Raw genomic sequence first — 17,125 nt, 5'->3', positions numbered from 1 at the left:
TGAGAAGTGGAAAGCTATTCGCGAAGCGGCAACTTTCATCATGACAATATTAAGACAGATACAACAGAATAGGCGTCAGTCCGTCTGTGCTATAGAGGAGACGTAAAATGTCTTGTCACTCCCATGAAGTAATACCTTATCTGGTGGTTCCGTGGGAGAGTCTTGAGTTGGGAGTAGGTTAGGATTAGCGGATTAAAGTCCCGCACTTCGGCTTTCGATGCTTCCTCCTACTATAAAAAAAAAAATGTGGATTTATGTATAAGAACTTCGTCATTTTCAACAAAATGACTTAAGACAATTAAAATGAAATACGCATAATACACATACACATACATAATACGGGCGAACCATGACTACCATGTCATCAGGGTGTTAAGAAAATATTATATACCGAATTTCATTGAAATCGGTGTAGTAGCTCCTGAGATATGGTTCTTGGTCCATAAGTGGGCGAGGCCACGCCCATTTTCAATTTTTTAAAAAAGCCTGGATGCAGCTTCCTTCTGCCATTTCTTCTGTACAATTTAGTGTTTCTGACGTTTTTGTTAGTCGGTTAACGCACTTTTTAGTGATTTTCAACATAACCTTTGTATGGGAGGTGGGCGTGGTTATTATCCAGATTTCTTCCATTTTTAAACTGCATATGGAAATGCCTGAAAAAAACGACTCTGTAGAGTTTGGTTGACATAGCTATAGTAGTTTCCGAGATATGTACAAAAAACTTAGTAGGGGGCGGGGCCACGCCCACTTTTCCAAAAAAATTGCGTCCAAATATGCCCCTCGCTAATGCGATCCTTTGTGCCAAATTTCACTTTAATGTCTTTATTTATGGCTTAGTTATGACACTTTATAGGTTTTAGGTTTCCACCATTTTGTGGGCGTGGCAGTGGGCCGATTTTGCCCATCTTCGAACTTAACTTTCTTATGGAGCCAAGAAATACTCAATACTTCATCATGATATCTCAATTTTTACTCAAGTTACAGCTTGCACGGACGGACGGACATACGGACGGACAGACGGACGGACAGACAGACAGACATCCGGATTTCGACTCTACTAGTCACCCTGATCACTTTGGTATATATAACCCTATATCTGACTCTTTTATTTTTAGGACTTACAAACAACCGTTATGTGAACAAAACTAAAATACTCTCCTTAGCAACATTGTTGCGAGAGTGTAAAAATACTCAGGTATTTTAACCATACCATTTAGTTTGGTGTTCGCTGCTCCTCAATAACACAACATCCAAATAGGAAATTGGATGTACAAAAGGGGCTAGTCAAAGTGATAAATCACATTCTACTATACTCTTGGGTCTTGACTTTGGAACAATACAAGAAAAACCACATATAAATAAAGGAGTTCGAAGAAGGAGTATAGCCAAAATCGGTCTACGAGGGAGACATGCCATCCAGGCCAAGAGCAATGGTCGGGAATCCGGCTACCCCATCGCAGCCAGACCAGATAATAGAGCTCATCTATATATTTGTATATACAAGCGGATTTGAAATTACTGAAAGGTCTTAGGGTTGTATCAAAAAGCTAAATAATGTATTGATCTAGTAGTAGATCTAACATCGAACGAAAGACCTGGAAAGGGGTCCAGAGCAGCCACCTTCCCTTAATCAGACTCTGGTAAAGAGGGAATATATATGTCTCTGGCTACTTAAAGATATTTAATCGGTAGAGACAATCCTTAAACAAATAAGACATGAATGTAATTTGGGCCACACAGAACTATAGTACAAGTTATAACAGGTTACTGTCTTATTGGCAGACATGTCAATAGGTAAGAGCACACGTTCTGCAAGCTGATTTTTAATTCCGACAAATTTTCAGCAAAAGCAAAGTTATCAAAAATTGGGTATTTTCGCAGGATATTAAGTCTTCTTTCAGGATTGCTTATACATACATATACATAATATTATAATATATTTGTAATAACCAAATGCTTATCTTCTGTCTAATGAATTTAACGTTTATTCAGTCAATTTTTTAAGTATCTAACAGATATGCACAAACGAGAATCTCTGGAAGTGGATATCTAAGTAAGAGTTTTTTTTTAAAGTAAGACGAAGAGGCACTTTGACTAACAGTTATATATTTTTTTTTTTTTGTTTCGATATCTTTTTATTTATTGAATCTGCTTTTTGTTTTAAAAGCCTAACAATAAGTTATAAAATCTTAAATCTTATTAAAAACTAGACACGCTCAAGCAAATGATTGAGCTGTGATACATTGCTCCTTAGTACGCCGGCATATCTCTTCTTTTAAGGCGTGTTTGATTGCAGGAATGTACCAAAGCATTGAAAGGGTTTGGGTGATCACGGAGTTTAGATATATATTTAATTTTACTGTCTTCTACTCCTTTCTTTACCATAGAAATACCAAGGTCTTTATGGATATTTTCATTACGCATGTACCATGGCGAACACGTGATTGATCTAAGCATTTTTGATTGGATCCTTTGTATTATGTCTATATTAGTTGCACAGGTCGTACCCCACAGTTGAATGCCATACATCCAAATCGGCTTTATGACCGCTTTATATAAAATCACTTTGTTGTCTAGGCTAAGTTTGGAGTTTTTATTTAATAGCCAATTTAAATTTGCAGCTCTTATCTTCATGCAAGTTATTTTACTAGATATATGTTTTCTCCACGTAAGTCTTCTATCTAGGAATACCAAGATAAGTTACTTCATTCGCTTGGGGTACTAAAATATTATTAATTTTTACTTCCGGACACATTTTTGGTCTAAGCGAAAATGTAATATGCTTACACTTCTGTTCATTCACATTTATACGCCAGTTGGCTAGCCATTCTTCGACAAACCTTAAGTGCTCGGCTAATATTTTTGATGCTATTATGTGTCATTTGTTACGGCTCACTAAAGCTGTGTCATCCGCAAAAGTTGAGGTCAATATATTATTAGCTGTTGGAAGATCTGCTGTATATATGATGTATAGTGTTGGGCCTAAAACACTGCCCTGGGGTACACCAGCCTTTATCTGTCTTTCATCAGATATGAAATCTCCCACTTTTACCATAAATTTTCTATTTTTTAAAGAAGACTCTAGTGTGTTATACAATTCTAAAGGTAGAATATTTTTAATCTTATATAAAAGGCCCTCATGACTCACCATATCAAACGCCTGAGCCACGTCTAGAAATATAGCTGAACAGTACTCTCTGTGCTCAAATACTTTTCTTATTTAGTTAGTAATTCTATTTACTTGCTCTATCGTGCTATGTTTTTCACGAAACCCGAATTGATGCGTTGGTATTATATTATTTTCGTGGAGGAAAGGAGACATCTTTGATAGCAACACTTTTTCAAATATTTTAGAAAGACAGAATAGAAGACTGATTGGTCTGTATGAAGACGGCTGTGTTAAGTCTTTCTCAGGTTTGTCTATCAAGATAATCTGCGACTTTTCCATGAATTAGGATAGTGTCCGAGATTAAGAATTGCATTGAAGATCAAAGAGAGCACTTCTACGGCAATATTTAGTAACTCAATTAGCATTTTTGGGGTAATATTATCATATCCTGGTGACTTTTTTGGGTTTAGTTCTTTTATTATTCTAGTAACTTCAGAAGTAGAAGTGCTAATAGACACATGCCACTCGTTTGCGGTATAAGGCAAGGTTGGCAGCTCAAAGTTGTTCTGTGGGCAATTGGGTTGAAATACCTTTTCTAGGTGATTTGCAAAGCAATTTGGTTTATCCGTATCACTACGTGCCCAATTACCATTCAACTGCCTTAGAAGCATGTTGGAAACTACTGGTGGCTTGCAAGATTTTTGGGCTTTCCAAAGGGAGTTTTGCTTGCTAGAATTTGGACACAATTTTTTTATATAATTTTCAGTGTTGTGTTCTTCTTCACGTTTAAGCGCTTTTTTTAACTTTCGTTCAGCAGATTTCAGTTGAAGCAGAGTTGAAGGGGAGCGATTTAACTGCCATTCCCGCCTAGCTCGCCTTTTCTCATTTACAAGTTTCTCTATTTCATTATTGGTGATCTTTCTAAAACCAACTGGTTTATTGTTTCTTTTTGGTGTTGCCAATACAGCTGCATTAGTTATTAGGTCATTAATTTCTCTTATATTTTCATCAATGTCTCTTTCTGTATTTATTTTGCAATCAATATTGATATGGCTGCTGATATACTTTCTATACTTCATCCAGTTAGTTTTATATGATGTTAGAGAAACTTTTGGCTCAAATATCATGGGCTGTTCGTATAACTTTATTAGTACAGGAGAATGATCAGATGATAAGTCTGTACATGTGTCAGCTGTCATAAGCGATCTATCTATATTTTTGACTACAGCAAAATCTATTAAGTCTGGTATTTTTCTTCTATCACTGGGCCAGTATGTCGGCTTACCAGGAGATATTATATCCAGCTTATTATGCTTATTCATAATAGTGTAGTACAACTGTCGTCCTTTCGGATTAATAAGACGTGAGCCCCAGTACATGTGTTTTGCTTTGTAATCTCCACCTGCTAGAAATCTTTGACCTAGTGTTCCAAAAAAGTCTTTAAACTCGATTTCTGTAATTTTAAAACGAGGTGCACAGTATATAGCCGTAAGGTTTAAGTCACAACCCCGATTTCTGAGTGATATTGTTGTAGCTTGTAACTGTGGATTAGCATGAGATTCTAGGGCATAGTGGTTTAAACGTTTTCTAATCAACACTGCCGTGCCACCATGCGCTTTTCCATCCGGATGATTTGTAACATATAGCCTAAATCCCGGTATATTGAAATTATTTTTTTTGTTAGATGAGTTTCTGAAATAAGCATTACATCTATATTCTTTTCAGACAGAAATCTGATAATCTCTAATTTATGTTGGTTAACACCGTTAGCATTCAATATACAGATATTTAGTAAGCTTATTTTTTACTTAATAAATTTTGCAGCATTTGATTTTGAGATTTTATTAAATCCTGGATCATGTTTTGCATGGTGGACATAAATTGTTGTACACAGTGTGTGGTAAGATTTATAATCATAGTTTCAATACCTCCATTTGGAGGATTTTGCGGCAGTCGCATTTGCACAGTGTTGCCTTTCACCACATTTACATAGCTTCCTTGCATATTATTATTGTTAGAAGTAATGGGATTTGATCTTTTTTCTGAGGTTGCTATAATTTCATTACGCGGTGTTTGTAACATTTGGTTACGACGTGCTTGAATGCCCTGTGAGAACTTCGATTTCAAATCTTTATATACAGGGCAACCTCTGTAGTTAGCAGTGTGATTTCCTCCGCAAGTGCTGCATTTTTTATTTAATTCTTCTTTCTTAAGGGTGCATTTTGAAGTGGGATGTAAATCACCACATACCACACAAACACAGCGTAGAGTGCAATATGATTTAGTATGCCCATATTCTTGGCAGTTAGTACATTGTACCGGGCCGTTTCTTTTATGTGGTTCTTCCACAGTTACTTTACGATGCAGCAAATATTTCAGATTATATATAGGATCGGTCTCATTTTTTTAAGTTGATTCGAATTGAGCAACAGTTCAATTTTAAACATTGGCTGTGGTACTTTGTTTCTATTAAATATGTTTACAACAGTTTTAATACCAAAACCACATTCTTCCAATGCTCCTTTGATTTCACTGGAGTCTACGGCGGACTCTATACCCTTAATTACAACAACTAGGCCCACAGAGCTCTTCAGTTGATACGAATAATAATTTTTGTTTTTATTTGACAAAAAATTAACGATTTCCATGAAACTTTTTTCAGTGCAGGTCTGAATTTTTGTTTCGTCTATATTGCCTTTTTTCAAAGGCACTATATGAAAGTTGTTAGTACCTACAATTTTGCTTAATTCAGCAACGAGAGCATTACTGCTACGCTCGCGCAAATATACTGGGGCTGGTTTGGCATTAACGACTGTGGTGGTACCCTTCGCATCGTTGTCTGAACCATTGCTTAGTATGGCAAATCTGTTGCCATTTAGGATTTCTGGCTTTTTACCATTTGGCGTGCCTTGTTGAAATTTTTTGGTATTGACCGCTGATTTATCTGGACTTAGTTTCCTTTTTACGTTAATATAGCGATCAATACCAGTCTGAACAGACGGCCCTTTTTTGCTTGGTACATTCTCACCTTGCATTTTGTTTTCCTTTACTGTCCGTGTGCTTGCTGGTACTTGCATACTGGTTGCTGTCAGCGCATTTGTTGTTGCCCGTTTGCTGTTCTCTGCTGCTTCTGCTGACTGCGCTTGCTTACTTGCTCTTTCGGCTGATCGCTGCGATGATGAGTCATCGCCGTTAATTCTGTTTTTGCCAGGAGTTGCTGTTGTTTACTCGACAAAGCTATTATGCGTTTTAATCACAGAATTCACGGAGCGAATTACACGTCCGTACATTTGAACACTGTAAACTCTTATATAACACAATCTCACTTGTATGCGATCTCTCCAAAATTACCATTGAACATTATTTCAATAGCAACAAGTGATTATTGAATATAATCACTCAGTTAACAGTGCCGGTTATCAATTCAAATTCACAGTAGTGAGATCAATTTAAAAATTGAACTTAGCCAAATTGTTCCTTTTAAACTTCCATAAAACTCAAATTTCGTTAACGACATCCTTCTATAAAGTTTGCTCCAAAGTAAAAAACAAAAACTGTCAGCATTACAATCAACTAGTGACTTACTATACATAACTAGCACTCAGAAATAGGACTTACGAGTACTTATTTTTTATTCAGATGTAAAAACTGCAATCAGAATGTGTTGAGCAGTTGAAACCTAAAACTATCACAAAACTACTACGAGTAGACAAAGTACTTAAGGAAGAACTCATACAATATACGACGCAATTTAACCAACTCACTGCGAAGAGGTAAGCAACAGTAGGAAAGCGACGATGAGGACGCCGAGCGCCAGCACTAAGAAGCAGCAGGGAGCAACGAAAACTGACAGCAAACGATATGACAAAAAAATATTCTATACCCTTAAGCAGCACAACCGAAAACCAGGTGTGCCCGTGAGCACGAACGTTAAAGAGATTAGGGAGCAGCGGAAGTAGCGGTTCTCCCAAGGAGGCGAGTGCAAAGCCAATACTTGCGTGTTTAAGCGAAAAGATTGAGTCGGGGTGAACGACTAAAATCTGGTAACAGCTAAATACCGTTGTATCCGTAGGAAGCATGTGCTACTTACAGACATGTATGCTTATCAGGTTAAAAACAGCCCTGTGGGGTACAGAGTTCGAAGGTAAACATATAATCAGTGGTTGTACAAATGTCACGCCTCCGTTGTACCTATCAATAAACAACTAAATGGCTAAATAACAGAGCTCTAAGCATTAACTTCTTCTAATTTGATACGTTCTTCCTGCTAAGAGCCCCATCGAATTTGTTTCTACAAAAAAGTTTAACCCTTTACATCGATTCTGGTTAGGGGGTACAGAGTTCGAAGGTAAACATATAATCAGTGGTTGTACAAATGTCACGCCTCCGTTGTACCTATCAATAAACAACTAAATGGCTAAATAATAGAGCTCTAAGCATTAACTTCTTCTAATTTGATACGTTCTTCCTGCGAAGAGCCCCATCGAATTTGTTTCTACAAAAAAGTTTAACCCTTTACATCGATTCTGGTTAGGTTACAACGAGAGTAATATCGCTTTTAATTCTGCTCGAATTGTCTGAACTAAATGCCAAGATATATCCTTTTTTATGGGAATGAATAGTGGAAAATATTTCTGAATTCTTAGTTTTCTAAACTTAATGTAAAGTTATCTAAAACTCTTTTACAACCAGTCGAAAATTCTCTCAAACAAAATCTTCGTTTTTCATACATGAAACGCTCAAAACCATTACTTAAAATAGTTTTTGCATGTGTAGCTAACACAAGTAGAGATATTTTCTTGAGATATTTTTCTACCACTAATTGAAAACTTCAAAAGCTAGTAACATAAATACCAATACTTTTCTCAAGGAATTTCAAGCAATCGAAGTTAATACAGGCCTTGAGCTTCTTAAGTTATTTTCAATATAAAATAATAGTTACTAAGACCATGTCCTTTGGTTTCGGGCAGCCTCCTCCTTTCCGTACACTCACTCTGATTTATCTCAAAACTATTACCCTCAAATTGCAATTACATATATCAACAACAACAACAAACATTGAACATTTCAAAACCTTGCCTCACGAAGCGCATGACCTACAGGACACATTCCGGACTTATTTAAGTTTGTATGCACGTGTTTGTCATGTAACCTGAGTTGAACTAAGAGGTGGTAGAAACTTAGGCGGATCAATTCGGGTTCCAGCGCCGTTTGTCATTTTGAAAGTGACATGAATTGAAGTGGTGTGTAAAGTGTACTTAACTCTTAAAGTATTTAAAGTTCAGATATAGTAATGTAGAATGCAGCAGTGCGCACACATTTGGAAAGGAAGCTCGAATGGATTTACAAAAAATACGGCATAGAAGCAAGAAATATCTATGCGCATGTAGAAAGTGGTAGGTGTGGGTCCCAGGCAGCTTCTAAGTGGCTCGCTGATGCAAAGATTTGCTAAAATGCCTAATGCATGTTTATATATGTGCGCTGTATAACATTCGGCTAGTGTAACATCAAATGAGTTAGCTGAGTGGTACAAAATCAAACAAGTTCAGCAACTGATTTCTAAGAATAATTCTATTATTTGCGAGAAAGAGGCTGGCGCTGAGCAGTGATTGAATAAAATTCGAAAACTTAAAGACAGAGCAAATAACTAGTGTGTGGTATTGAGGTGTCGTTAAGCAAGCGTGGTCACACTCCTTCAACTCTCTCTCTCTTCCTCACCTCTCTTTTCTCTCGTCAGCAACAGCAGGCGAAAGTGAGCGATGCCTGCTTTGCTTTCAGTTTATGTTGGTGCGCATAGCGAATAAGAGTTCATGTTCAACAAGCTTGTCAACAGGTGTAACAGCTGCAATAACAAAAAAAAAATTATTTGAAATTGTCACTAAATAAGTGCTTTTCATATGCATACAAACACACACATCTACATATATATAATATATAATCTCGACTATACAAATGAACATTTATACCGTTATTAATGTGCTAGTATGTTTGTGTTTGTATACTTTTGCATGCTACTATATAATGAAAGCGCATTTAGCTGCAGTTACTTATTAGTGCCGGTATGTTTAGTAGTTGCTCATACGACGCGACTGACATTGACAGACATACACCAACGCTGCTCATACACTCCACCACCGCTACTTACTCATTACATTTATCTTCCCCTGCTGTAGCTACCTACCTTTTCTAAAGTAGTAATTTTGAAAACGTATAGGGAGTATCGTTTCAGTTGAAGTCTTGGCAATTAAAAGTCCGTGGAGTGCACATAAGAGACTTCATTAGTTTAGTAGTCCGAAGGAATACTGTTGAAGGAAGTTTACCTACGAAGAAACTAAGACAGATTCATGTTAACTTAAATGAAGAGGCATATAGAAATCATGTTATCGTCTATCACTAGCGACCCTTATTCGATTTTAAACGGAGAACTATTTCTTTTTCAGAACAGAAATCGGCCTCCATGGAGAACTCTAAATATTGATCATTAGGAAAGAAGTATTAATAAAGCTACAGTGGTCCGATGACGGTGGTTCCGACAAATAAACAGTTTCTTAGGAAGAAAAGGACGAGAGCAAAATTTCAAATTCAAAACTAGTTCGCGTATATACAGAGAGGCGAACGAAAATGATTTCAAAATTATTTCAATTAATTATTTATATACTTTATAGGGCCTTCACCGTTGCAGGCTTTTACATTATCTAGAAACATGCTCGATTATTGGTCTTTCCTACAACTAGAACAGCTGGTTAAGCAAATATAATACAACTCAAGCTCTGTAAACAAGCTGATACCCTCGGGGTCTCTACTTTGAGTGAATGGTTTTGCTTTGATTATTTCCGAATTAACTGGAAAGAGCATTGGTTGATAATCCCACACTTATGAAAAGAACCAGCTTGATTTTTAAGAAATTTAATGCGAAGAAGATAAGCCAAAACTGGCGGTTTCACAATTATTATAGTCCGAGGAGAGTTATTCGTAAATTAAAGTGGAAGCAAATCTTCGAGAAAAGATCTACTTGGTTCTGGCAGCTCTGTAAGTTAAATGCGTAGTCTCAAACAGAGGTTCATAATTCACCTTTAATATGTGCGGTGGGTAGTAAGAATTTGAAGAGAGATTTTTTCTGCTCTTAAGTCTCTAGAACTGTAAATTTTTATAGCAAAAAATGTATTTGCTTTCAATTATAAAGAAACTATCTTTAATACTATATGTATAGCAAAAAAAGGAAATTTAATTAAGGAAAGGTTTCGTATATACTTATATGCAAACGTAAATCTCTCAAATCTCAAAAGAGATAGTCAGAGTTTAATAAGATAGTCAGTCAGCTCCAGACACAGAAGAACTCCAATTTTTACAGTTGTGCTGATGAACTGATAAGAAACTACCACATAGCTAAATAATAATCTTTTGAAGGAGGAAAAGCAAGCAATAATTAGTTTGCTAGACTATACACTTAAAACAAGAATTGTCTTGGAAGAATTGATGATATGGCATTTTCAAAACACAAACCACATTTTACATTTTTGATGAGTTGAAAAAAACATGCTACAGTTTATATTTGAAGGGTCTCCTACTGAGCTTAAAGGAATCACAAGCACACTTCTTATTAATAACCTATTAAATTTCCAAAACAATTTCATTAAAGAAAAATCCGTGTCAATACAACAGCCAAAACTTTCACTTACTTAAATACCACAATTTGATAAATTATCACTTTGATGGCAACAACAATAAAAAACCCTCTCAAAAATAAGTAGACTTCTCCATTTGAACGCACCGAACATTTCACAAATGCAACTCTGGATTTAAAAGCTAAAATATGGAAAAGAAATCAAAAGTATTGACTTCAACAGTGTGTCAAGTAAAAGGCACCGCTGCATATTGATCAGGAGCGACACATACTTACACAAATATATATATTTACATATGTTATAAAACACACACTCGTACATACAAGGAGCGTTCCAAAGTAAACAGGACTTAAAAAAAAATAACAGAACAAATGGTTTTTTCAAAATCAATTTATTGAATGGCCTCTACGTCTGCATAACGCTTTCCTTTCATGGGCAAATGCATTTTTCCGAAAAGGAAGAAGTCGCACGGTGCCATAACCGGTGAGTACGGGGAGTGGCTAATGATTAAAATGTGATTTTTGGTCAAATAATCGTCCTTCGAATGTTGGATCCTGAGCAATTTTTGGTCGTCAGTCAATTTGTGCGGAACAAACCTTTCGCAATCCCAAATGTTCGGTCAAAATACTTTGGAGATGTCCAATTCCATTTCCATGAGTTTCAATGATGATTTCGGCTGATTTTTGATGTATTCACGCACAGTTTCGATGGAATTTCCTGTGATGACGGATTTTGATTGGCCCACATGTTGATAATTTAAGTTCTCACGACCACTTTGAAAACGTTGAAACTACTCGTGCACTCTGCTACGGGATAGGCAATTATCGCCATAAACTTGTTTCATCAGTTGAAACGTTTTGGAAAAAGTTTTACCAATTTTATAACATTATTTAATGTTGGCTCTTTGTTCGAAGCTCATTTTAGTACAGATAACACAAACATACTGACACTTAAAACGCAATAACTTCACTTCCAATCAATGAAATATCATGAAATTCTAACGAGACTATCGATAAAGATAGCAAATTCTAACGCACTAGTCGACACATGGATGGCGCCACCAGGGGGCGTTAGATTCAAAAAGTAGCATTGGGGCGCCAGCTTCAACAAGAGGACCATTTTGATAGTAGCAAAAACTTGTTAGATATAAATTTCAAAGCAGTAGCGTAGCTACAACTTCAGGCGCCCGGAGCCAAGGATGTTCTGCCGCCCCCCTTTATCTACCTACCTACAAGTTTCATGAGGTGGTTCGAACAAAAGTGAATTTTTACAAAATATCTTCGATATTAAGTACTATATAAAATTTAAGAACTAGAAGCCACGCAAATTCTGAAGTTTCGAAATTCTCACAATACGGTTTTTGGGGAAATTGATAGTAAATTTACAAGAAATTGATAGTAAATTAGAAGCCATAGAAAAAAACCAATTTTCGCCCTATATCTTGTACACTTTTGACACAATTTGCAGGAATTTGTATTTATTGTTATTCAGATTATTACATTGTGAGTGTACAACTCTTTATCTTTTATAATAAATTTTGTAAAAAAATTTGTTGAAGTATTTTTCTGAATATTAAAAAACAGCGAAGATCGTTTTGCCGCCCCCAAGACGTTGCGCCTGGGGCGACGGCCCCCTTCGCCAGCACCACCCCTCTCCTCCCCCCTAGCTACGCCACTGTTCACAACACAACACAAGACGAGCTCTATTACTTGACATCGCTTAAGCAAAGTCATTTGCGCAGCGAGGGATGAGAAATTGCTTCGCGGCGCACACAAGCAAGAGCGAAAATCGTTTAAAACAAGAAAAAACGTTAACTTCGGCTGCACCGAAGCTAATATACCCTTCACAGGTGCATTTCTTTTAGTAACTATATGTTCAGCTTATATGGAAGCTATATGCTATAGTAATCCGATCCGAGCAATTTTTTCGGAGATTATAATATTACCTTAAGCAGTAATCCATGTCAAATTTCGTAAAGATACCATGTCAAATGCGAAAGATTTCCATACAAGCTCTTGATTCCGATCGTTCGGTTTGTATGTCAGCTATATGCTATAGTAAGCCAATCTGAACAAATTCTTCGGAGATCACATTGTTGCCTTAGAAAATAGTCTATACCAAATTTCGTGAATATTATATATCTTGTCAAATGCAAAAGTTTTCCATACAAGAACTTTTTCCGATCGTTCAGTTTGTATGGCAGCTATATGCTACTATAGCATATGTATATGCTATAGTTAGCCGATCTGAACAATTTTTTTGGAGATTGCATTGTTGACCTAAAAAATTAGCTGTGCCAACTTTTGTGAAGATACATCGTCAAATGAGAAAGCTTTCCATACAAGAACTTGATTCCGATCGATCAGTTTGTATGGCAGCTATATGTTATAGTGGTCCGATATCGGCTGTTCCGATAAATGTGGAGCTTCTTGAAGAGAAAATGATGTTTGCAAAATTTCAAAACAAAAAATTGTAGGGAAAGATATTTAATGTTTCTCAGAATAATTTGATTACGAAACACTTGGCTTGTTGACAGAGAATTTGATCTTCCGATGTAAACATAAGAGAGTATAAATTAGTAAAGGGGTTGAATGGTTAAGAATTTAATAGATAAGTAGATCAAAGACAGGCTACTACTAATTTTCCATTGAAGAGAAATCAATTTTACATAAGATGGAGCATCAAGTAAAGAAACCTATTTTATTTTTAAACTAGAGGACCCGTCCATGCTTCACTGTGGCTGATACATAGATAATACTACTACTACCATCTATATGATTTCTATTAGTTGGCTTATAACTATTAGTTAATGAGATATAGCATTTTTGTTAAGCAACTTGTGTTAGTTGACAAAAAAATGGGTCATAAAGCATTTCGTGTGTTAATAAAGCATTGCTTTTTGGGGGAAAATACTGTTGAGTTTGGGCTCAGGGAAATCCACCGTTGAAAAGATATTTGCTAAGTTGGAATCAGACGAAATGAGCACCGAGGACAATGAGGCCCTAAAGAGGCAAAATCACTGTGCAAAGTGGGTGCCTCGCAACTTTTTAATCCAACAAAAACAACGAATACTTGATTCTGAGAAGTAGTTGAGTACTCTTTAATGGGAATAAAACCGAATTTTTGCGTCGATGTGTGACAATAGAAACATAGCTCCATCATTTCCCACTGCAGTCCAATCGACAGTCATTCTACATGGTGAACCGGTTCTCAGGCGTGGAAAGGCGAAAAAGTCGGCTGGAAGGGTTATGACATCAGTCTTTTGGGATGCACATGGTATATTACATACTCAACGACTGATTACTGAGCCAGTTATAATCTATTTCACTGCGTATTTGGTTGCAGTTCTTTTCTTCTATTTCAAATACTTAGCAATTGTATTATTTTAGGAAGGATCTGCTTAAAATTGTACGCATATGTATGTATATTCAAATGATTCCTGCAAACATGAATTTTGAACAAATGCTTATTATTTAAAATATAATTTTAGTATTTATGAGTTGTATTAATGTTTAACATAAAGAGATAAAAGTTATCCTATGTCCTTACCCTGATTCTAAGCTACCTCCCCACCAATTTTCAGCTAAATCGGTACAGCCGTTCTTGAGTTATAAATGGTGTAACTAATATAACTTTCTTTTATGTATATAGATGTTTTTCATATTGTTTTTGTTATTGTTATTTTTTTGTTTTGTTTTGAAGAAATGAAATATTCAAATGATCCCTACAAACATGAATTTTGAACGAATGCTTATGATATGAAATATTATTTTTGTATTAATTAGTTGTATTAAATTTTGATTCAAATACAACTGAACAAATTATTTAAAGGCGTTATCGACAAATTATTTTCTGCTTAAAAGTCTATAAAGTGTAATACTCCAGTTTATACGTACAACATTTCTTTATGATCTGTAGGTATTACTCAGATTTGTTTAACAACTATGCTTTTTGGAAGAGTGATACACAATCTGAAATTTATTCTTATTAATCAGAAAATTGAACTTAAAGAAGTACTTTAAACATATTCTGGAAGAGGTGTCGCAGCGGTACAAGTTTCTCTTACCTTAAATTAAATCGTATAATAATTCAAACAGATGTGTTGTTGTAGCGATATAAAGCAACCGAAATATATGCATTGGATGCTGCCAAGTTTACAATCCGGTCCCGGAAAATCGACTGTCGGGAATAATGATTGCAGAGCCAGGGGTCAACGCTACAAATGATGAAGACTTTAGAGTCACTAGAGTCAAAAGAACATTCGTTGACAAAGTTCACCATACAAAATAGAATAAAGAAATCTCGTAAATACGAATTCTCCAAAAGTGTAAGCATTTACATATACATATATTTTACATTTTACTTTCTACCACCACTTGTGACATAACATCAATTTCAAACCGTCGAACAAATACTATTGCCATCCGAATAAGTCCAAAGAAATTTCGGTTGCAAAAACTGCTTTATAAATTTCACAAACCCTCAATATCAGCCAAAATATATGCTCAACTAAAAATGACATACGAGTAAAACAAAGCAGCAAAGTAGTAAAAACTTTTGCCATAACTCAAGTATACGTTTATATTGTGGCATACTTTTAGGATGACAGTTTTTATTATATTACATTGCTCTTGTTTTAATTCCAATACGTACTAATGCAATGCAGAGAGAGCCAAAGCAGAGAACGTTTTTTACAAAGAAGATTCATGGTGTGCCGATTGTCAAAACGTTCCGCTGACGAAATGGAGAGGGTGATGTGAGCTTGACTCTGTCAAGGTCTCAGCGGCGGCGCGTGTCAGTAAACAGCCCCCTCGGTCCTTGGTCAGGAAGTGTGCATTGGGCATAGGAGTAGAAGCCTGTGTTGCCCCGGGTGAGCGCCGGGTGAGCGCCGGCCCGTATGTGTTTTCCCGGCACCGGCAAAGCGAAGGACTGGGCTCACGAAACTAGGGCAGGGCATTGTCCCCAAGGGTATACCCTTCTTCTTCTTCTTCTTAATTGGCGTAGACACCGCTTACGCGATTATAGCCGAGTTAACAACAGCGCGCCAGTCGTTTCTTCTTTTCGCTGCGTGGCGCCAATTGGATATTCCAAGCGAAGCCAGGTCCTTCTCCACTTGGTCCTTCCAACGGAGTGGAGGTCTTCCTCTTCCTCTGCTTCCCCCGGCGGGTACAGTGTCGAATACTTTCAGAGCTGGAGTGTTTTCATCCATCCGGACAACATGACCTAGCCAGCGTATCCGCTGTCTTTGTCAATGTCGTCATAATCTCGTACAGTCATCATTCCATCGTGCGATATCGCCGTGGCCAATGCAAAGGACCATAAATCTTTCGCATCTCGATGCGATATTTGCTGTCATCGCCCAAGCCTCTGCACCATATAGCAGGACGGGAATTATGAGCGACTTATAGAGTCTTTTTTGTTCGTCAGAGAGGACTTTTTTTCAATTTCCTACTCAGTCCGAAGTAGCACCTGTTGGCAAGAGCAATCCTGCGTTGGATTTCCAGGCTGACATTATTAGTGGTGTTAATGCTGGTTCCTAAATAGACGAAATTATCTACAACTTCAAGGGTATACCCATTCCAGTCTATTTCGGCCCACCTCCCTGCACACGATGCGCTGTAAAAAAAGAAGCTAATGGAAAATAATACGAGAAACAATACAAGCAACACATATAATGGAAGCGGCATTTTTGGAAATTTAATGAATAGTCGTGCTAAAAACTCTACCTCAGAGGCAGAGCTGACTGTGAGGATCCAAAATGCGGAAGTAGATCCCTTTAAGCGTGTACCGACGATAGCCCGATCGCTTAATCAGACGCCCATAGTAAATAAACCGGAGGCGTCTTACAACAGCAGAAGGAAAGTGGACATATGTATAAGCTAATCAGAAAGGTGAAAACATGGGTGGAGAGAAAGAACGGCGATTCTGAATACTACCTGACGCAATTCCTGACCGGAAATGGATGCTTCCGAGAGCACCTCTATAAAAGCGGCCACGATAGCGGTCCGCAAGAAGAATTGGTCTTGCGAAAAAAATGATTATCCATAGTGGGGGTGGTCCCGAAAGAGGTATGTATACTCTAAGCGTGCAATATGAATCGTGTGTGACGTCTGGGAATGACGGTATCTATTAAAGATTCCCCCTTCGAGACAAAACAAACAAAAAAATAAATAAAATTAAATATCTTGATTTGAACTTGAATTGTACTTACGTATGTACTTACATATGTATCTGCAGGATAGATGTGTATGCAAGTTTTAAATGATAAAATATGCGATTTACATACATATATTATTATTATAATAATAATATATGTATTAAATTTTTATAGTATTAGGATATTATGACAATATCTATGTATATAAATAAAAATGAATCGCCAAAATGTATG

At 36.7% G+C, this 17,125-nt stretch overlaps 1 long non-coding RNA gene across 1 annotated transcript; it reads right to left on the bottom strand.

Annotated features, from left to right (window-relative positions):
* Positions 1-8,662: 8,662 nt before the first annotated feature.
* On the bottom strand, positions 8,663-10,019 carry LOC126754719 (uncharacterized). Its single transcript, XR_007666401.1, has 2 exons — positions 9,291-10,019; positions 8,663-8,951 (listed from the first exon to the last, which is right to left on the bottom strand). It is a non-coding gene; the product is annotated as an uncharacterized LOC126754719 (long non-coding RNA).
* Between the last annotated feature and the right edge of the window lie 7,106 nt (positions 10,020-17,125).

Source organism: Bactrocera neohumeralis, chromosome 4, assembly GCF_024586455.1.
Source record: "Bactrocera neohumeralis isolate Rockhampton chromosome 4, APGP_CSIRO_Bneo_wtdbg2-racon-allhic-juicebox.fasta_v2, whole genome shotgun sequence".
Classification (NCBI taxonomy): domain Eukaryota; kingdom Metazoa; phylum Arthropoda; class Insecta; order Diptera; family Tephritidae; genus Bactrocera; species Bactrocera neohumeralis.
Note: the sequence above shows the minus strand (reverse complement) of the source record. Positions and strands in the feature narration are given on the sequence as shown.